Below are 21,688 nucleotides of genomic sequence, written 5' to 3'. Positions count from 1 at the left end.
AAGGTCACCTACGAGTTGTTTATACTTCAGGTAAAATCAGGTTTTGAACTAAGTTAAACTGCAAAGATTAGATACACAGTCAAGACCTCAGTGCAAGTATTTCATGAGAGCCCTATGGTACTAGGTTGTAGGAGTCTTTCCACTCACATCAAAAAGTTTTGGATAAGGCTGTTAAGACTCACTCCTGCTCACAGGTAGGGCACAACAGGTAGAAAACCTGAGTTCGGCACCTCCTTCTGCACATAAGCATTCACAGATGGTAGTAGGAGAAATAATTGCATACCCTCATGAAGCATCTCAAAGTGTATTGTCATTTAAAAACAAGCCCACCTAATACAGTCAAGTAAATAATGACAACACCAAAAAAAAATCATAGATAATGCTGTTGATATTGCTGCTGTTGTACAAACAACTGAAGACACCGTGTAATGTCTGCTCTGGACTGGGGATGTTCTGTATGTTTGCAAAGTCCCCTGGACAACGGGACTCTAAGCTTCTTGCCACCTCTAGACCCTGGCACAACGTAGATGTTTAATAACAAGGACCACATGCCTAGTGCACACAGCACTCACTTGTCAATGTCCCGTATGCTGAAAAATATTTTCTGTGCTAATTGGCAAGGACTGCTGTTAATCCACCATAGAATAGCTCCCTTTTACAAACCTCAGCAAAATCCACTTACCTTTGAGTCAGGCGTACTTCAGAAAGCATTTGTCCTCTTTGCATTGGGATTGAGAGAGACAGAGAGAGAGAAGGGGTGAGAGAAATCCTGGAAGTGTAATAGGGTTTTAGTAAAACTTCAGAAATCCTGTAAGAACATGAAAGAAGCCACAAGCTCTGCACTAAGGAGAGCAACTGGTAATTAAAACCTTGATACAGCAAGTCATCTGAGTTTATTTAAATACGTACTTAAAGATAAACGCAAAGCATTTTGCTCAAACATTTTGAGGAATACGATCCTTAAGCAAGATTAACAAGTCTTTCATAACACTTGTGTTATGAAATGTCATTATAATCAAGCAGTAAATCAATAGTACAGTAGCACATGCTGCAGATCTCAAGGGCTGTATTTTGAGGAACAAAAGAAAGGGCAACCTCCTCATCTTTTATGACAGTGATACATGTTATATATACCTACACCTTTCACGCAATGACATTTTTGGTACCTCTAGTCACCCATGAGGCCATCTGTCTACATGGTAAGGGGTATATGAAAAGGGATAGAGATTTTTTTCTTCGATTTACACACCCTTCAAAGCAGGTTAAAGGCAGGACCCATCACTGCTGAATGGCTGCCTACACCAGTGCAGTCTTGTTTTATTTTACAGCCCCCCCCGACCTCCTCCCCTTGTAGCAGCAGCAGTCAGACCCGGTACGAGGCTGCTCTAAGTGCTCAGGGGGCAGATGAGCCATTGCAAAAACCACTGATTTTCCCTCAGCTTAGAGCTGCAAGGGGCCAGCTGTGCCCATGCATCGGCGCCGGAGCAGCGCGATGCCCAGCCAGGGCCCACGGATGGGAGTGAGGGCAGAAATGTAGGAGCAGAGATTTAGCCTCAACTGAAGCTGTCAGAGCTACGCCTTGGTGAGTGAGAGAATACATGCCTTCCCCTGCCTGGCCCAGGCAGAATTAGCACATCTGGGGCCCACATTTACCGGCCGCTTTGGAGCACCTTTGCCGTTAACACTAAAAACACATCCTGGAGGACATCAGGACTTGAGATGAAGGAGGTGAGAGGGGAAATAAGACACCTTGCCTCCCCCCTCACCTTGTTCCTCCCTCCTCCCACACGGCTCCGAAACACTGTGACTTGAATGCTGTCAATCTCCTTATGGGAGAAACATATTTATAGAAACCCCATCTCTGTGGCTGAACGCTTTTATGGTACCAGATGTCGGAGGACATGAAGTTGATAATATAAAGCATAGTCCATGGAAAAGGGTCAAAATTATCTGCTGCCAGCAGTGAGAATTACAGCTTCTCCGACTTCCATGGAGCAGTGCCAGTTTACCCCAGTGAGAACTGGGGCTGGCAAGCGGGTACAGCCGTAAATAATTAGGCTGAGTATGCTGTTCAGACAGAAGACGTTTGTCTTTCGCAGGAGAGATTTTGCTAGAAAGGGTTAATGCCTTCTGCTTTGAAATACAGCGCGGCAGCTGTAGATGACATCAGATTTTCCGCCATACTGTTTTATATCAATGCACACGAAGCATCCAGGGAAGACCACGCAGTGCTTGAGACTGTGATGAGAGCGATGGTCAGAGGTATCACAATAAATTATATCATTTAGAGATTTCTCGATTATATGGTTGTGTTTAAAAACAGGGATATCTTCAAAATATTGGTGTATATGCAGATGGAGAAAAAGCACCAAGGGTTCAGGCACCTTTCTGGTAGTCAACCCACAAAACCCACATGGATCTCAGGTACACACGTGAAACTCACTCGCTTTCAACTAAAGCCAGCAGCCCAGGAAGATGCCAGGGTACATAACTGAAGGATCCACATTGCTATATTTTGGCACTATGCAGCAAAGCCAAGGAAAAGTAGGTTAATTAAAATTCCTATGTCATTTCCATTTCCTCTGCATGTCTACAAGACTGTTTATTCTCACCATCTGAAAGAGATTCTCACCATCTGAAAGATATATTAATTGCTGCTCTTGGTTGGTGAGAATAAACACTACAAGAGATCAGGTTCTCTAGTGAAGCCTTCTCAGTTTTAAAACCCAAAAGAACAGCTTGAAAGGGCTGCTTCTATCTGCACAGCAACTGGCTTAGGATGCAAGCATAGGGTGAAGTCCATTACTACGTGTCCACCAAAATTTTGCTGATGAACACTAGGTCAGTGTTCATTCCCCGTTTCCATCAGCCACAGCTCAACGCAGTAAGAAGATTTCATCTGTAGATTAGGTTTAGATGTTTTGCTTTAAAGAATCCCTTTCTTCATCACTTGTGCCAGCACTGTGGCTACTGAAGTGAAGAGAGCAGGTAGGATCCTGAAAGAGGACTTGCACACAACCTGGAGAGACACAGTATGGAAATAATGCATATGTTTGCTTGTCAGTATTTCAACATTGATGCAGTATCGATGCTGAGATAAGGTCTAACCATGGCCGTGTTGTTGCACTGCTCATGTTGCATCTTGGAGATTGCTTACCTCCTGCAAGCGTAACACCTTGTAGTAATACAGAGTGCCCAGTTTGGTGGTGATTTCTTCCCCCGAACCAGAGCTCGCAGTGATGTGTGTGGATAGCGCAGTCGGTGCCAGCCCATGCGTGGTACCCACGACTGGTTTGACTTCGGCATCGCTTCCATTGTGGCTGTAGGTGTGCTTTTAATTCCTAGGTGCTTAGGCTTGTAGAGCCCGACAGTGACTGTGATGTGAACGCTTCCCCTTTGCCAACATAACTGCTTTCCAGGCCTTCGGAGCAACTACAGCTAAAAACCAGTAACACGTGTTTCAGCTGGATCGGCAATGGAGGCTCCTTCACCTCCGGGAACGCTAGGCCAACAAAACTGGATAGAATCCAAAACAATGCACAATCGGGCTACTGTCGGACCCCAGCCCACCTTACAGCAATGCCGTTCCACATGCTGTTCAGCAAGGTCCTGGTGGAAATGGTACAGTTGGGATGTGGAATAATACACCCACAGATTTCACTGATGCCTGGCAAGGGCTGGTCCACAGCCCTGTGACCCACACCAGCAAAAAAATATAATAGGAAAAATTAATGTCTGTGGCAAAGTGACACACTGTAGAGTGACACACACTTCTGGGAGGCTTTGACCAACCCAGAGAAGTAATACGTGTGTGCTACTGAACCATCCAGCAGACAACAGGAGAGAGGCTATCTATAACAGGCAAAAAAAGTTAGGTATCCGCTGTGTATACTGCTGCCATTTCCCAGCTGAAAACAGCTCACAAGAACCTTTTAGGAGGATACAGTATTCATAAATCATTGTATTTCACAGAGATTTGAAAATGAACACCCATATTACTAAACACCTTACCAGCAGGTGATGAAAGAAATTGGCCAGCCCCTCAAGAACAGAAGAAAGGTTAGTGAGACAAAAGAAACAGGGCTATGCTACTCATGCAGGAGGGTAAGGAAGCTCCAGCCAGCGTACATTTTTGGCAGGTCTTTCAGCTCCTGGAAGAGCCACATAATACTAAGGAGTGTGCAGGGCTGTAGATCAGGCTCATAGGATTTTCAAAAATGAAACATACACTACAGAAATGTTGGAAGAAGTGCATTAAAAACAAACAAACAAATCTATTTTGAAAATTTGGCTGACACTTGTCTATGAATATAAAAATTCAGAAGTTCATTGTGCAGTAATTGTTAGCCACTTGAGTTACACATGGTGTGGATGAAATGGATTTCAACTAAACATAAAGAAAAGGAATTACTGTGGCGTAATCTCAGCCAAAAATTCTAGCAAAGGGACAGAGATTATAAGTAATTAATTTCTAAGAAGAGACAATCTGAGAATACTTCTCAGTTAACGGTATTTCTTTTGACTCTCAACCAGTTATTTACCTGAACACTTTAGTTCTCAAGAGATCTGGAGTGATGCAAAAAACCTACCTCTCTTGCAGCATCTGTTTACAAAAGCCATACCTGCTGCAGAGCCATCACAACAAAACAAATTTGGCTTCAGTGCTAATTTGCTCACCCTAAGTGTCACTTGAGACAAAAGCTAGACCTGGAATAATAGATAGCAATCTCCATAAACATATGCAAGCCAAATACTTCAGTAACATGAAGGCTGCAAAAACTGATGAGAAAACATACAGCAGTTAAAGCAGTATCATCTTTGGGGCATTTCTGGGCAAGTCAAGGTATATGCAGGACCTTCCCTCTTCCCATCCTTTGGGGTACCCACATTACACTCATTTTGTGTACAGCCCAAATGCTAGACTGGTGCTTTACAACTCACCTCTATTTTCTTGCATATACCACTTTTCTAGTTCTGCAAAAATATTAGGCTGACTTGATGGGGTGGAGAAATGGTATTTTGCACCTGCTTCTGACCCACAAGAAGTCAACAGAATTTTTGCCTCTGACTTAAAGACAGAGGGAACACGCTCTTACTGCGAAATAAAGAGGAGAGGCTGTTTGTTATATTTGAATGCTTGTACTTCTGTTACACTGCCATCGTAATTTGCTGCAATTTTCTTGGGTCTGTTTCTAATACAAACATATAAGCCAGCTCTATCAAATGCAAATAATGACAACTTAAAAAAAAATAATTAATGCATCCTTAGGCTTTTGAGTAAAGGAGAGCATATCAGTGACTTGCTAATCAACGCACGGACCCCCTTGTAAAGTGCTAAAGTCTCTGTGGAAACACATCATGTATATTTGATTTTTCCCCAGAAAGTTTTGGCTGTGAAATGATGCATTGAGAGTATGTAACATATTTATCCCTACATCTTCACAATAGTGCAACTGCCGTTATTGGCAGTGCAGGAATCAGATACTAAATCCTATCCATCACTTTGAAAATGTCACTGTCTAATACCAGCCCAACAGCTCCAATGCACAATCTCCCCTGGAGATGCTCTAGCCCTTGTACAAACATATATTTTGAACATCCACTTCTGAAACTTTCTCTTCACCTCAAGAGCAAACTTGTGCTTATTTATTATTATCTATAGAGCATCACAGGGGTTTTTTGTTTTGTTTTGTTTTTTAAGCATAATGCCTTTGTCCCCCAGGAACAATCACACTCAGAGCTATCCCAGTCCACAGAGAACGTGGTGATCACCTGGAGGCCAAAAAAGAATTGGCAATTCCAGAATCCCTTCCCAATAAATTTCCTGATGGATGAGCACAGTTATTTACACGACTGCAAGGCATGCTGCGGCAAAACGTGTTTTCCCCCTTGACCAGTGAAACATCTGGGGTTACCCCCAGGTGTCCGTAGACACCAGTCCTACACCCATCAGAGCAATATTGCATGCGTGGCAAAACTCCAACAAAGAGCACCAGGAGCAAGGTTAAATCTCATTCAGGGAGGTGCAACACCAAATAAAAGGTGAGATCCAGGGGGAGGAGAAAGATTACAGCAGTGCAGGATCCTGGGGTGCTCCTGTTACACATGCATCCTGAGAGCTCCTCTGTGCTTTTGGTTTTAATTAGCATTTGTTAACATATGGAGATATTTACCCAGAAGGAAGGTTGGTGGAGAGGTTACCAGAAACAGCCTCTCTCCCTTTCCCCCATCCCCTTCCCACTGGGGCACAGGGGCCAGCTCTCCAGCTGGTATAAATCTGCAGTGCTCCACTGATTTACACCAGCTGAGCATCTGGCTTCAAGACATTTCCGATCGTATATAAGAACAGCATCATGGTGCATTGCTTATAAATCTCTCTCCTGAGCCAAGGCTGTGGTCCTCACCTGCGCCCTGCTTAGACATAGTGTGCTATGCTGTCTCCCATGGCATCGGATGAACGCACCCAGCTGTCACCTGGGGAAAATAGGTGCAGGATCCTACATCCCATCTCCTCTTACAAAATGGAGGTGGGAGAGAAGCGGGGAAATCCCTGCCCACTCCCTCCCCCGGCGGCATGGGGTGGAATAGTTAGCCGGTGTTTATAAATCGCTCTGAGGGGGTCAAGTGTGGGAGTGATTGATGTCAGCTTCTCGCCATCGCGTTCAACAGCTGACCAAGGGTTGGTTTTCCTTTCTCTTAATAACAGACCAAATGGCACCCACGGCCCAGCCTTCGCCTTGCAAGGGCAAAGCCCACGCTGCGGTCTCCCACGGCGCAGGAGGCATCCCCGCTCCTCGCACAGGTCCCGGGGAGAAGCGGTGCAGCCCCGGCCACCCTCCTCCCGGCGGAGACCACCCGCTTCCAGCCCAGCCCCGCTGCCCCCCCACCTCACCCCCTGCCCAGGCACCCTGTTTGCTCAGCTTTCCACCACTTTCCACCACTTACTTTAATGCAGGGGGATATCTTTCCCCCTGAGCCTCGGGTCCTCGCCACCCCCCGCGGCTCAAACCACGTACCCACCACAGCTGGTTTGGTTCAACTCGTGCCCGAAGTTCTTGTCAGCAGGAAGGTGGCTTGCTCCCTCTGCTTTCCTGCAGACTGCGTTTGTGCTTTTGCACCGACATTTTTTCCCAATGTTTGCCTCATTTTTCTGAAGAAAAAGCAATTCCCTTTATAGCAGTAAAGAAAGTTTCTTCAAAATTGTCTGGCACTCGAGTCTTCAGGCTAGTCAGGCATTTAAACTGACTTGAATTCCTTTTCCTGCCTGTCCTTTATGAGGAAAATCTGAATTTATATATGCCTATTTCATTGTATTTAAAGCCACATTAGTTTCAAAGATAGTTTCAGCGAGAATGAAATTAAACTAAAATTTGATGTAATAGAAGTCTTTTTGCATTGTGGACACCATGTTTTGCTGATCCTCCTGCATTCCTGTGACAAACGTGACTAAGCCGTGATTACTCATATGGCAGCACCCGCCACCTCTGGAGGGATGCACAGAAGAAGAGGAATCGTCTCAGGTGAGAGCAACAGAAGAAAAATTTGCTTGGCCATGGTGGAAATGGATGGTCTGGCTGGTGCCACTGCCAGCCATGGGGCCAGGAGATGGCCTCTGTAGTGGCGGGTGGCAGATCTTGCCATGCGTAAAGCTGGGAAAGGATGAGAACCCGAACCAGCAGCCACCCCATCTTCTCCAAGGCCACCAGAGCAACTTCGTGCAGGTCTCCTGTGGCCAGAAAGCCAAGGTATTGCCTTTCCTCTGGATCCCACAACACAGGGGCAGCTACGCACCGCCAAAGGTGGGATCACAGTGCTCACCACATCGCTGTATCCGTCCTGTTTCCTCAGAAAGGTAACAAGATATTTGGCTTTAAAGCAGGCAAGGGTGCAGCCTCAGTCCTGCGCCTCCTGAGGTCCCTGGGAGTTTTGCCACTGGTTTTACCGGCCAGGCAGTCGGCGTCACTGCGTGGTACTTAAGCAGCCCCTCTGGAATTGCAGCCCTAGACTGCAATTAGTGCTGATTTATTCTGGGTGACTACAGTTCAACACAGACCAGTACAGGTCTGGCTGCCACAATTCATCCTTGAGATTTGCCAGTAAAGGCAGCAATTCTTTTGATCTTCCTAATAGAGAAAATTGGAGAGCGTACAATTAGCTTTTTTTTTTCCCCACTGCCATTTGGATATGACTGCAAGTAGTCTGAGGGGGAGCTCTGCTTGGAGCAGGCTGCTCCTCCGGTCCTGCTGGCCACGTACCATTGAAGGATTTAAACGCTCCTGACTCCGCTCCCAAACAGGTCAAACACATGTAGGGGGAAAGAGCTTGAAATAAGAGTGAGGGCATTGCCTGAGGCAGAAAAGATGGAGTGACAGAGGAACTCCCAGTGTCATTTGACTGTAAAACAGTTTGCTTTACATAGCTCATGCAGCTTGGTCTAGCAGGGATCAAGGCGTGACCCAAATCACTGGTTGTGACCAAGTTCACAGCAGGGTGAGAAAAGAGCCCAAATCTGTCCTTCCAGCTCCTTTGACTAGGAGCTGCTTGTGCACTGGTGCAGCTCAGGGGAGGGCAAGGGCTGAGCTGTACGACACCGGCTCTGGACAAATACAGCAGCAAGTGGTCAGCAGGATATAACGAAGCAAAAAAGAACATTTCTTCAGCTACAGGAAATGAGAGATATCCAGGACACGTATCCTCCTGTACAAAGCATCCGCTGAGATGGCGGTCATTTATTCATGCTCTCCGCATTGTCCTTGTCCTTGGAGGTGTTTTCTGCGCGCCATCCAGCGCTGAGTCAATCTGTGAAGACAAGATGTGATTACGTGCAATAGTTGCTCTAATGACGGTTCTCCTAGGCTGAAAGGAGTGAACGATCACCAGCCCTGTCTGAAGGGGGACAGATGGAAATGGAAGTCACCTCCCCAAGCAGTGAGTTAGGCAGCGAGGCTTCAACAGAAGCGGGATGGGGGCTTCTGCAGCAAACTCCCAGCAAATTAGTCCTGTCCTCCCGCCCTCCAATATGGTCATGATTATTTAAAAGCAGGGGAATACCAACTGTTACATCTGTACAAACACGCCACAGGAAACCAAATTGTAAAGACATCAGCAATCAAGACCAGACTCTTGGTTTGTTTGTTCGGATATCAACATCCACTAAAGACAGCCCCGATCACGGCTGTAATTGGCACGGCAGTAAATGTTCCTGGGGCGATGTGGAAGGTGAATAGGGCAAGGTGGGCAGAGAGCAAACCTGGTCTCTCTGGGATCCCCCACTGTTTCAAGAACAACTTGTGAACTGTTGTGGAGCAGGGCATAACTAAATTAGTCTGGGGAAGAGAAGGGTCACACAAACATGTCCCGGTCAGCATCATTCACTCTGGCATTTTGCTTGACGTTCATTCTGAAGTTCAAGCCAGGAAGCTGCCACAGACACCATTCAGCTACAAGCTCTTCTCTCTCCTCCTGAAAACATCAAGTAACCAGACTATTACCCACAACCAGAAGTGTGCCTGCTGTTCCTCGTGAGTCTTGCAAAGTGTGAGGCATACTTTTCCCACCAACAATGATAAAAGGTTGGTTTGTGTGTTTGTCTGTTTGCTTTAATGATTAAACATTTATCCTATAGGGGATTTCTTCTTTGGAGGTTAAAATAATGAAAGAGACCAGGATTTTTTTAACAATTCACCTAATGTGGCCCAAATGTTCATGTATCATCTCTGTTCTTGAATCTTGGGCACCAGTTAAACATCATACCTACTATAAGATACCTAGTTATAATGCAAGCATTAGCATTTAGCACACATTTACTCAGAAAAAACAAGCCCGTGCAAACTATGAATATCTCAACTTCAAAAAATCCAGGAGAGTCTCTTTTAAAAACCTCCAGGAGGAGACTTCCTTTAATGTTCTGAGTGCCTTCAAGTCATTCACAAATTAACAAGCACAGAGTATTAATAAACTGAGTAGCTTAAGATGTGCATGTGGTCTTACTCTCATGGGGGCGGGGGGGGGGGGGGAAGAACCATGCCTTCCTGCATTAGAAGACCATACCAAAAAGAACCCCCAAAACCATAACGCTGCAGGAAATTCAGCAGCACACTTTCCTCCTGTGGTCTTCCACTGTCATAGGCACCCTAAAAATAAGGGGGAAATTCTGTTTTGTCTTTTGTCGTCTGTACAGAAGAAAATGCATCTCTTCTGCATGCTGCATGTCTCTCTAGTGTATCAAGCGTTAGCACATGCAGGCATGAAATACAGTGATAAGATTAATAACAACAATATACAGTTGTTGCTACAAATGCATTCTTTTGCATCAAGACCTCAAGTAAGTTAATAGCTTCAGTAAATATTTAAGAATATGCTGAAGCCAATGGGACTTAGGTGCTTTCCCTCAGTGGGCCCTTAACATGCGAATATGAGCTTCTATTTGATCAGCTCCCAAAATCATGAAAGTAGTGGCTAAACTAATGCAGAACTCACCAGAATTTGCCAGATCCTGCAACACTAGAAACAGGACCACTCCTTGAAACTAGTGACACTTTAAAACAGATAAGAAAAAGTACTTTTTTGCAGCAGCAGCAGGTAATGATTTCTAGAATCTGTCCCTGCCTTGTCTTCTTTCCTGCTCCTCTTGGGATGGAAGCAATGCTGCTTACCCCTTAATCTTTCCCAAACCTCGGCTATCATCATTCCCCAAACTAGGGAAACTTGCAGAGCAGAGGGGAAATCTATGTTACTAGAGAGAAATGTGGAAAGTTGAGTCGTTTTAAGAACCAGAAAAGAAACCAAAAACCAGATATAATATTTCTCTCCTGTTTGGGGCAGGGGGGACACCTAAAAATAACAACAACAACAAACCCTAAAACCAGTTTGGTCTAGTTATGATAATCTAGGCATAACATTTATATGAGAACATAAAACACAGCACACAGCTGTAAGTAAAACAATATGTGTGTTCCTGAATAATGGGAAAATAGCTTGCCAATAAGGATATATTTTGAGCAAATGAAAGATGACCTGGAATTGACTCTTGAGTAACAACTTGATTACTTATAAAAATAGGACGTAGGGAAAAAGAAAAAGGGAGAGGAAGCAGTGGTTGGGAAGAGCTTATGTTATGTGGTATTTGATGTATTTACTTTGAAAAGTTTCCTTTTGATGAATAATAAAAACAATGCCGTAACAGCCACCTTCATGCCAAAAAATAAGATTGGCTAGGGATTTTACAACTAATATGGCTCTACTCACCCAGATTCTCCATGTCAGAAGGCCACGTTTAAGCTTAGATGGCGAAACTGGAGCAAAAGAGGTTGAATAAAGAGCAACTCTGAAGGCAAAGGGAGAGGAGAGCATGTGGCACAGCTCCTTGAGAGAGAGCTTACCGGCTCTCCAGCCTGCAAATTGTTTCCATGCTGGTGTGCAGAGCAACACCCTAGTGTGCCTTGGAAGAGACCCAACACGCTTACCAGCTAATGCATTTCTTTCTTTTAATATCCAAGGTGAGCTCAGTGTTCATAAAAGTACAAGATTGCCAGGCTTGTTGGCTGAAGCAATCCGCCACCACGGGTGAGACGTTTACCCCCTGGGCTCTAGGTCCTCCACGTATAAGGCAGAGCTGCCAGGTATGCGGCAGGGGGAAGAGGGGGGACAACACAACCCCGCGCCAGGTTATTGCTGGGGAAGCTTGTTCTGCATGCTTGCAAAATATTTGGGAGGCGTGTTGTGATGCAGGGCCCTGGAAAAAGCCACGGGTGAATGGTAGTGCATTCACCTGTACCCACCCAAGTGATTAATGCCCAGACTACCCCTACCCTCCTTGAGCCCCCCAGCCCTGACCCCTCAGAGACACCAGCGCTAGGGATGTCTTTGCAACTCCCTGGATTCTCATCTTTCTGTTGATGCTGCATGCAGTGGTATTTTCTGGAACAGCATTTTACACCAGTTTCAAACTTCTCTATAGTCAAAAAAGCCTTTTATGGGTTTCTTTCAACCTGTACTTGCATTCTGATTTCACCCCTGTGAAATAAACACCTGTCTCATCCTTGTCCCTCTTCTCCTTTCTCATATGTGTAATGGACTTTTTCCCTTTGCTGGTTCTCTCCACTTCTGTATCTTTGCCCATCTCTCTCTCTCCTTCTGAGACATTTCTTTATTTTTAAATATCAGCCTAGAAGTCTTTCTCTCTAATCGCTGAAGAACGCGGTATTGAGGTCAATTGCAATGCATTTCTGCCTAGCTCAAGAGCTGAGGGGCTTCCTTGAAAAATACCCCAGACGATTGCTTTCATAGCGATGAGGGAGCAAAGTTCAGGCCTTGTCCTGATTTCCAGTTAATCTGAGCTTACATGAAAGCTCCCCATGATACACAAAGAAATATTTACTATATGATTTTAAGCAACGTTTCCTGCTTTGCAAAAACAAAGTTAGTGTTTGAGCTGGGTTTTCTGTCCAGTGTGTTTCTGATATACGGTGCTTGTGATGGCATCCTGACAGGTTTCTTCTTCACTTTCTCAGCTGGACCTGTTCACAGGAAATAGGAGGACCAAGATTTATATACTTAAAGCAGCATTTTGTGGCTTACATGACTAACTCAACAAAGGTCAAGCAGTGAGAAGCAAAGAATGGAGGAGCAAGTACAGAGGCAACACAGAGAAGTGAACCCGATTAATTTTTCCCTTGGAAATACTAGAGAGAGGATAGCTTTCCTTGGAGAACATGCATTTGTAACAGAGATGTTGCCAAAATTACTGGGGTGACTAAAATGTGGAGTGCAACTACTTCATCTTTTATACAGCTCTGTGTCCACAAAGGGTAAAGCCTGCAGAAAGCAATAAGCCAGCAGAACGTCACAGTTATTAATCTGGGGTATTTTATCTCTTTTCTCTGGGTATATCTATTAGCTGTGCATGTGACTCTTTAAACAAAACCTTTTCCTATGTCCTTTTCTTCTTACATCCCCCTCCTTTGTTCTTTTATTGGTTTAAGCTGTAACTTACCGGGTCAAGAAAATCATTCCCATTTTTATTACAAGTCTCTATAAATAATAAGTCATACATATGTTAGGAGTAAGAACTAGAAGTAATTATTTGCTGAGGTCTGTCTTTCCTAGCAAAGAAAGAGCAGCCATCATTTGTGTGGATTTTTTTAATAAAGTGGGTATCGCCATGTGCACTGGGCAGAGAAAGGCCTCTTCAGAAAGAATACAAATGGGAAGGAATCTGTTGGCGCCTTGGCTTCAGTGAAGCCATGTTTCAGAGGGCTTTTCACCAGTCATTAGCGGGGTGGGGGGAGAGGGGCTCCAAGTCACATTCATTCTCAAATCACTGATGATCCCTTACCACTCGCCTTGACGTTAGGCTTTTTTATTCTGTTTTAATAGGGGGATATGGGATTTCTTTATAATTCATTCCATAATTCTACCTGCACTCCCCTTGTAAGGTGGTAGTTGATGAGAAAAATGCCTCCTCACTGCAGCCTTAAAAGAGCAATCCACCTCAGATTAAAACCTGGATTTTCTTTCCCTGTCCCTGCGTACACCAGTACATCTCGTCGGGGAGACCTGGGTACCAACAAGCGCTCAGATGACGACTGCCCCCGGGGGAAGCGTGCATCCGTCAGTGCAGGCTCTCCCCAGTGCAGCCTGCTCTCCTCACTGGTATCCCTTTCGCTTCTTTCCCAACAAGGTGGAAAAGGAACCACCTGGTTTTATGCACTACGTCAGTCTTCAAGGTCTCAACCAGCACTCTTCCTTTCCTGAGTCAGCACCTATTTAAACCAGGTACTTTAATGAGGTTTGCCATTTATGCTGTGAGCCTTCCTCTTCATTCTGCCTATTGGCCACCCCGGGGGGATGAGGACTAATAGTAACTGCAAAGTTATGTCAGAGTAGATCTTTATCTTTCCAAGAGTGAGTTTCTTCGCTCTCCTATCCACTGCTATGAATCGCATTTCCTACGCTTCCAAGGACTGCGCAGGTAAGCGAGTTTCTGTGCAGAAACACCCAACATGTGGTTTCAGCATTGCTCCGTTGCCTTTTTATTTTTGATTTTTTGTTAAATTTTACACCATTTTACAACACATACATTGTTGCTACATTGTGACAAGCTTTTGACTAGTAAGGAAGAAGCTTTTACAATTGGCGTTTCTGAAAAGGCTCCAATTTATTTCTCATAAAGATCCTTGGGATAAAAAGCAGATTAACGTTCAGAAGCAAGTTAAATGAAAAATTGAGGCTGCTCAGAGGGAGATGTTAAAGGCTGACTGGCACAAAAGGGTACTTTCTGGCAAACTTCTCGAAGCACTAAAAGAAAAGGGTCAAGAGTCATCAGCTTAAGTAATGATCTCCAAGGCAAAAATATTGGCTGGCCAATACCATAACTACAATGGACTATTATATGTATGTTCTATAGGCTGAATGCATCAATTATACTCATCATGGGGCTTCTTGAACATGCTTAAATTGCTATTTCCTTTTATTCAATGTGATAGCATATAAATTAATGCAAAGGCATACATGAGAGTATTTCATACCTTCTCTCCTCTGTTTTAAATGTTGGGGATCAGTGGTTTCACTATGAATAATTTAGAGGGAAAAACTTTCAGAACTGAGGGGGGTGGTAGGGCACGTCTGTGTCTGCGAGAGAAGTTCTGTCCACTAACCACACTTATGTAGGATGGGAAACAGCTTTGCCAATCAATAGAGCATCATAATTCCTCTCCTAACAGGAAATGAGGACTCAGTGCAATACTGCAGTTTTAATTTTAATGCAATTTAAAAGAAAAAAACACCCAGCACCAGATGCTCATCAGAAGACCATTAAATGTTATTACTATATGCTATTTCCCTTAGGAACTCTCATGGTTAAAAATCAACAACAAGAAGCAGCCTATACCCTTTTATAGTGAACCTCTTCAGCTGCAGTTCAGTTAAAAGGTCTGACAGGTCACAAGACTCATCACAAGTTTGATTATTTCTCAATAGGCAAGCTGAGATGAGGATAATTGCTATGTTTTTAGAGACCTTCTCACCACAGAGCCCCTCACGCTCTCCTTCCTTCAGCCTGGTGAAATGTGGCTCAAACACAGCTCGTGTCCTCTCTGCTTTTTTCACCGTCCTTTCCTAGATACATGTACTGTTTCATTTCTCACAAAGGACTGAGCACTGGCCCGTTCACATGCATGTGGCTCCCTGCAGGAAAGCAACAGCAGGCCACAGCTGGTGGGTGGGTGGACGCACCTCCAAGAAGGGCTCCTGCACCAGCAACCCTCCACTCTCCTCCGTCCCCATTTGACCACAGCAGAAGGAGCTCTCCGTTCCAGCACGCACCACTCAGCTCTCCTGGCACGGAGTCAGCGCTGGAAAACTCGTTGTGGCAGTGCTCTGAGATTTAATATGGCAATATCCTCCTGGAGTTTTATTCACGGGTAGTTTGATATCTTTCTGGGAGAAAGAGTCAAGGACATCATTCAGGCTGCAAAGCTGCTGCAAACTGAAATCAAGGGAAAACTCATTGCTAGTTTCTTGGAGGGTTACATCAATGGTTTCCCAAAAGTGAGGAACTCCAGAAGTGAAGAAAGGTGGTCAGGACACACAACAGTCAGAGCCTCTGAAGGTTCAGGTGACTTTTCCTGCTCTGCTGCAGCCTCTCAGGACCCATTACTCAACAGCAGCAGTCTTAGGGACTAACAATGTTATGTGAAGTAGGGACATTGGTACCTCTCCATGTCACAGGGACATGAGGATGGATACACTAAGGAGGACTGTGTGGCGTTCAAAACATGGTGATCCCAGAAAAGCCTTATATTGACATTAAAATTATTAGGGGGAGGTTTAGCTCCACACACTCTAACAAGGGCAACACCCCAAGTCTGAATTTGAAGAGACCCTTAATTCACAAATACAGATCTTCTCAGGCCTCTATAAGGTTTGGGGGACTTAAGCGGCAGTCATCCTTCACCTGTTCACATTTCTTTTCCTCAGCCTTCAAATAAATGTACTGACCCAAGAACCAGCAGTAACTTTCCTCCCATAATCCCTGGGAAACGGAGGGGTAGTATACCGCAGGAAAAAGGAATGCTGAAACCTCTTCAGACTCAACAAAGAAGGAGCCAGGACTCTTAGCATCCCTCCTAAGCACAAAAGCACAGACAAATGGACAAAGACTCCCTTCTTAGGAACTGGCAACAACACAGTACATCCAACTCACAAGTTAGATAGAAAGAAGTGGTTTGCAGTGTTGAAGAAGCATCTGACGCTGCTTTCTGTGAGGAGGCTGGTGTTACTTAAGTAATACTCTCACTGTAACCAATGGGAATCTTGCCCAAGTCAGGAGTAAATGAAATACCCTAGCTAAATATATTATGTTGGCTAGGGCCAGGCAAGGTACCTTGCTAAAATTGGTCTTTTACTCATATATTTGGGTTACAACACTCAAGGTTTTGCTTTTTGAGCGATGTGTATCTGGTTCTGTAAGGATTTGGTACCAGCTTCATTTTCACAGCAGACGGCTTTAAGCAGTCAGCTAAGTAACCCCAATGCTGCAGTGACAGTGCTGAGAATCTTCTAGGAAATGAAGCCGAACAGCTACAGCACCTCATCACTAAGGAGTAATTGAACACTTTGATATGATAATTGATTATCGTGCATTGATTAAAGCTGACAAGAGAGCATACAATCTCCAGATGACTTTCAAATTACAAAGCCACAAACTTCAAAGCTTATTTGGATTCACACAACAAAATACATTTTGTTATTTACAATGTAAAAAAAAAAAATCCTCATAAATGAGGCAAGAATTTTAAAACAGTAAATGGTGAAACAGCACAACTTGAAATAAGGAACTAATCAATGCTATCAAAATGGCTTCAGTCTGTCCTGAGGACTCTAATCATTTCCAGATGATAACATGGGACTGATTGGATGTCTCTGGCAGCAATTCTTATCAAGGCCTGATTATAACAACTACAATAGGAAGAAGAAAAATTGGTTGGTAGAGGGTGGTTAAGAAGGCCTGAAGAAATGTGCAAACAGTTGCTCAGTTTGGTGTAAATCCACCCGATCTGGTGCAAGTAAAGGCAGCAACTGCTGTTGGTCATTTCCAGCCATGCTGAGATGCTTTTCATAAATTCAGCCAAACACACACTGGAGAATAGTTTTATTTCATGGTAAAAGCAAACCAATTTGCAACCACTTGCAATTTCTACAAACTAGCAAATCATCAGCAGAGCATCTCGACTTGCTTCCTGGTTTTAAAAGCCTTTTCAACTCTCCTTAATTGCACATTATTTTAATTGCCATGATTCTACCTCTAGAGCTGTAAGGGAGCAGCACAGTTGTTACTATTTATTGGTATTATTACTCCAGACAGAAATCAGGACCATGTTTTCCTTGTCATCATGAAAAACTTTACAAAGATATGACCCTGTTCAAAGAGCTTTATCTAAATCTGCAAGACCAGAGGCAACAGGTGGCTACAAGAGAGCAACGGCAGCAAAAAGAATTTACAGAGCTCAAAGGAAAGCAGTGGGCTCAAGTATAAAGTTAGGTCTTCAGTCCTATCCCTGCTCCAGCGCTACATTTCTGGGCTGAAACCCGATATTGAGGCATGTAGCTCACATCATTCAAAATTTGGAGACTACCCAGCTTTTCTGAAGTTTCTTTAAGGTTAACCAAATTTCCTTAGGCAGGCCGTGCATTGCTCAGTTGTTTCATGTTGTGTTGGAAGAAGCATTTTCTGCAATATGACTTTGATGCAACCAGGTGAAATGAGGTGTCTAGAGCAAGGCTGGGATTCATTTATGCTGGAAAATCAAAACAAAGCTCAAAATATACAAAGTCATTCAAAGCGAGTACAATTGAGAACTTGGAGTTACCCCAGTGCCAAAATTGCACTTTTAATTTTTAATGAAAAGCTACTTTCAGAATGAGCACAGACAAGACCAGTCACAAACCATGTAACACTCGCTGCTTAGCAAAGGTGCAAAATAACCACATAAGATGTACTGCGGAGACAAACGACTGGATCAGACTCAGCAAGCTGTCCTACAGGAATGCGAGCACTGCTCTTCCTTTGGGGAGAAAGTACAGATATTTTGCAGTATGTTTATGCCAACTGAATGAGCTTCAGTTTCTTCATCACACAGTATGCTGCATCTAAGCTAGGGGATAGGTTAAAAATCTGTTTTGGGACAAGAAGTGAGACAACAAGAAGAAAAAAGTATTTTGGAAAGGGAAGGAACATCCCACTCATCCCACTGATAACAAACATTATCTTGTCTAACAGGAGCTTACTACTGCTAGTCTATTGTGTCCCCAGCTGGTTAGGACTTTGTTTCAGAGGTTTGGTCCATGGGATGCCACTTCTGAAACAAGGACACGGTGACCTTCATAATGTCTGATGGGCCAGAGAAGTTTGGCTGTGAGAGAAAGCTTATTCAAGATTAAAGAGAAAGTGAAGCTCCTAAACATGGAAGACTATAACATTTTTAAATACTTCCTACCTTTGTTGTCTGAAGTTCAACTCACATGTGCAAGAAAAACACCAGAACTTTATTTAAATTCACATTTCTGGCTTGATGGCTACATTTGCTGGAACTTTTATAACATTACCTTGTGCGGATGTCATTGCAGAGAAAGACACAGTGTCCATGTCACCACTGTGTCAGTATGGGGCAGTCCTGGTGGCTGAAATAGCATGACATGAAACAGCCACAGGATAACAGAAGCTAACCACATCAGGTGGTATTCTCCACCAGGACCCAGTTACCCACTGGTGTGCAGTAATATGAGGGTGAACCCATGCTGCAACAACTCACCCTTTCCAACTACAGAAAGAACACCATCTGCAATGACAACCTACTTTTAATTAAACCCTTCTCCCTCCATTCTCGTTTCAGTCATAGCTTGTGCAACCCAGACTGAAATATTACATCAGCAAAGATCTCCACATCAACAAAATACCTGTGAGGCAGTCAGTCCATTCATTAGTCACCACCATTCCCCAGTCTTAGGGAAATCATTGGTGCCTTCTCTGATACCAGCACAAGGATTTACTTTTCATGATTATTGGCAGATTTTGAATCAAAAGCTTCAGGCTTACTGCAGCAATTAAACGCATGAATCATGTATTCACTCATTTGGAAATACGGTCACCAAGACTGTAAAAGGTGCATTGCAAGGAGAAAATCTGTCCCAGGTGCCACGGGACAGATTTGTTACCCAGGCTGGTTACAAATACACCTGAGTTCCTCCTGTGGCATCACCCAAGACTCATACCCCTCTCCTCCTCCTCGTCTAAAGTGACTGCCGGATTCCCACCGGTGACACTGCTGCTGTGCATCCTCCTCCCTGGGACTCCTAGCAGGACTGGGAAGGCGGCTGCTTGCCTTTCCCACCCTTGCTTTTACAACCCCATCCCACTGTGGGAGGACCTATGGAGCAATAAATGCATGGCCTGCCCACCCCCCAGGGCCTGGAGGGCTGGTTGTGTTGTTAAGAGGAGAGGCAGAAATGCCTCCATCCCCATGCTGAAAACCCATTATGGTCACGAGGTTTTAAGTGTGTACTGCTATGCAGGCTGAAGAGGAATTAGTGCAGCTGGATTTGGAAGGACAAAGAAAACTGGTGTTCTACTATGATCGATGGTCATTGATCTGACGCTAATTAGTAAAGAAAAAGTCTTTTAAAATACTGAAATTGCATATAATTGCTTGATTATTCATTCTAGCTTAGTCCTGGTTCCTTGACGCATTTGACCCAACTTCTAGCAAATATTTCTCATTAAGCAATACTAATATATTTATAACACAGTGAAAGGTAAGAAACCAACCAAAGTTGCCACCTCCTTCTCCTATCATTGTTTGGCTTAGCACTGTGCTTTGCATGAGGAGATGCTTTGCATGAGAAGCTTTGTATGAGCTTTGGGATTTGGATCCCTAATGTCGTCTCATCTAATATAAACATCTAAAAACCTCTAATCTTTTCTTTAATAAAGCTTCTTACAGACCTCTCAGAGCTCATTGTGTCTTATGAAAGTGAGTTCCCTGAGTCAGTTTCCTGTGTGAAACAAAATTTTCTTTAACAGATCACAGTGCCCTCTTTTCTACTCTCTGAAATTTTCTGATGTTGGTTTCTGTATGAATGAGTTCTTAGAACGCCTCCTTAACCTGGCCTGTGGTCTCCTTTCACACGGTTCTACTGCCTCTCTCTTACCCATTTCCTTTGTAGCCAGCCCCAACCTTTACAATTCTTCATTGAAATGGACAGTGCATGGAAATGATACACCTCAGAGCAGTGGGCACAATGGTATTCACAACCCTCTCGTGAGGCCAATGATTATTGCATGTAGTGGCTGTCTCAGACAAATATCTGAACCTGAATGACCATGGTGTTCCTGTCCTCATGAAAAGATCTTTCTTCCCCATCTCTCTTAGCCCACCCCCCCTCAAAACCTCAGAACTTCAAAATGCAAGAATGGGATAGGAAAAGTGGTGAAACCAGAAACAAGGAGGACCCAGTAACTGGACCTCCCTCCATTTTCCACACCCAACTCAGCTAAAAGAGGCTCTGCAAGCTCTGCGCTGTGGGTCTGCTCTAGCTAACAAGGGTCTGTGGAAGGTGTTGAGCCCCTGCAGAAGAGAAGCTCGTATGATGGGGATCAACTGATTAGGTAGAGAAGTGGCAAAGGTCAAAGCACCATTGCTGTAAGAATCAGCTGAAGCAGACAAGGCAGGTAGTAAAAATGAAATCCTTGAAAGTGGTATGTTTTAAGTAGGCTAAATTTCTCACGGGGTCTCAAGAGGCATATAGTTGGAAAGGGGAGCTCTGCAAAGTTGTAAATTCCAGAAATAAGTGAAAGACAAAAACCAAAACAAAACTCCAAAACCTTTCCTTCGAGCCGGAATTGAACCAGCGACCTAAGGATTACTTTCTACAAGCAGCCTACAGTCCTCCGCTCTACCAGCTGAGCTATCGAAGGAAGATGAAGAAGGGTTGCCAAGAATGAGTCAAGACTGTATCAACAATAGCCTTAGGCTCTAATGGGTTTCCATATGTATTGCTTTTCACAACAGCAAAACAGTATCCAAAAAAAAAAGACACAAAGCTAACTTCCCTGCAAAATTGGATTTTGGTTACAAAACTGCCAGTTTTCTGCCAAATAGTTCACAGCTCTTGTAAGACTGTTGGTGGTGGTAACATTAAGGTTGGAGTTCCTGTGATGGCCCATATGAAATCTATCTACTGTTTGACAAAGAAATTTGCCCGCTCTTCTGTGACCTTGCCACATTTCCTAAGCAGAGCTAGGAGAAGAGGACAACTCCCCTCCACACAATTCCCCACAACAGTTCTCCGGCCAAGTCCAATAACAAATCAGCAAACAAATCAGTTAGCACGCTCCCCAACAGCTTCCACAGCGAATGTAGAGGAATGAAGGAAAAGGAGGGGAAGGAATAACCATTGAGATTTTAATTCTAATCCCATCAACTCCCACGGTGCATGTGAGACCCCTGGTACACAGATGAGGTTGCAATATCTGGCATTTGCAACCGGTGGCCTCCCCAACCCCTGGGCCTGGGAGGCCGAGCCCTTTGTGAATCATCTGCGTGAGTGCCGCAGCTCACAGCTCTGGCAATTGAAAGCAAACTACTCTCTTTTGAATTACAGTGATTCACAAGCATCTCCGCTGTCTGAG

The 21,688-nt window shown here is 44.2% G+C and overlaps 2 long non-coding RNA genes and 1 other non-coding gene across 3 annotated transcripts; 1 reads left to right on the top strand and 2 right to left on the bottom strand.

Moving 5' to 3' along the window:
• Nucleotides 1–874: 874 nt before the first annotated feature.
• On the bottom strand, nt 875–9,458 carry LOC138690333 (uncharacterized). Its single transcript, XR_011329174.1, has 2 exons — nt 9,349–9,458; nt 875–8,799 (listed from the first exon to the last, which is right to left on the bottom strand). It is a non-coding gene; the product is annotated as an uncharacterized lncRNA (long non-coding RNA).
• A 16-nt stretch (nt 9,459–9,474) lies between these two features.
• On the top strand, nt 9,475–14,617 carry LOC138690332 (uncharacterized). Its single transcript, XR_011329173.1, has 3 exons — nt 9,475–9,572; nt 11,499–11,621; nt 12,513–14,617. It is a non-coding gene; the product is annotated as an uncharacterized lncRNA (long non-coding RNA).
• Nucleotides 14,618–20,884: 6,267 nt separating this feature from the next.
• TRNAY-GUA (transfer RNA tyrosine (anticodon GUA)) lies at nt 20,885–20,974 on the bottom strand. The gene is given in 2 exon segments: nt 20,885–20,920; nt 20,938–20,974. It is a non-coding gene; the product is annotated as a tRNA-Tyr (tRNA).
• Between the last annotated feature and the right edge of the window lie 714 nt (nt 20,975–21,688).

Source organism: Haliaeetus albicilla, chromosome 21 (genome assembly GCF_947461875.1).
Source record: "Haliaeetus albicilla chromosome 21, bHalAlb1.1, whole genome shotgun sequence".
In the NCBI taxonomy this organism is placed as follows: Eukaryota; Metazoa; Chordata; class Aves; order Accipitriformes; family Accipitridae; genus Haliaeetus; species Haliaeetus albicilla.
Note: the sequence above shows the minus strand (reverse complement) of the source record. Positions and strands in the feature narration are given on the sequence as shown.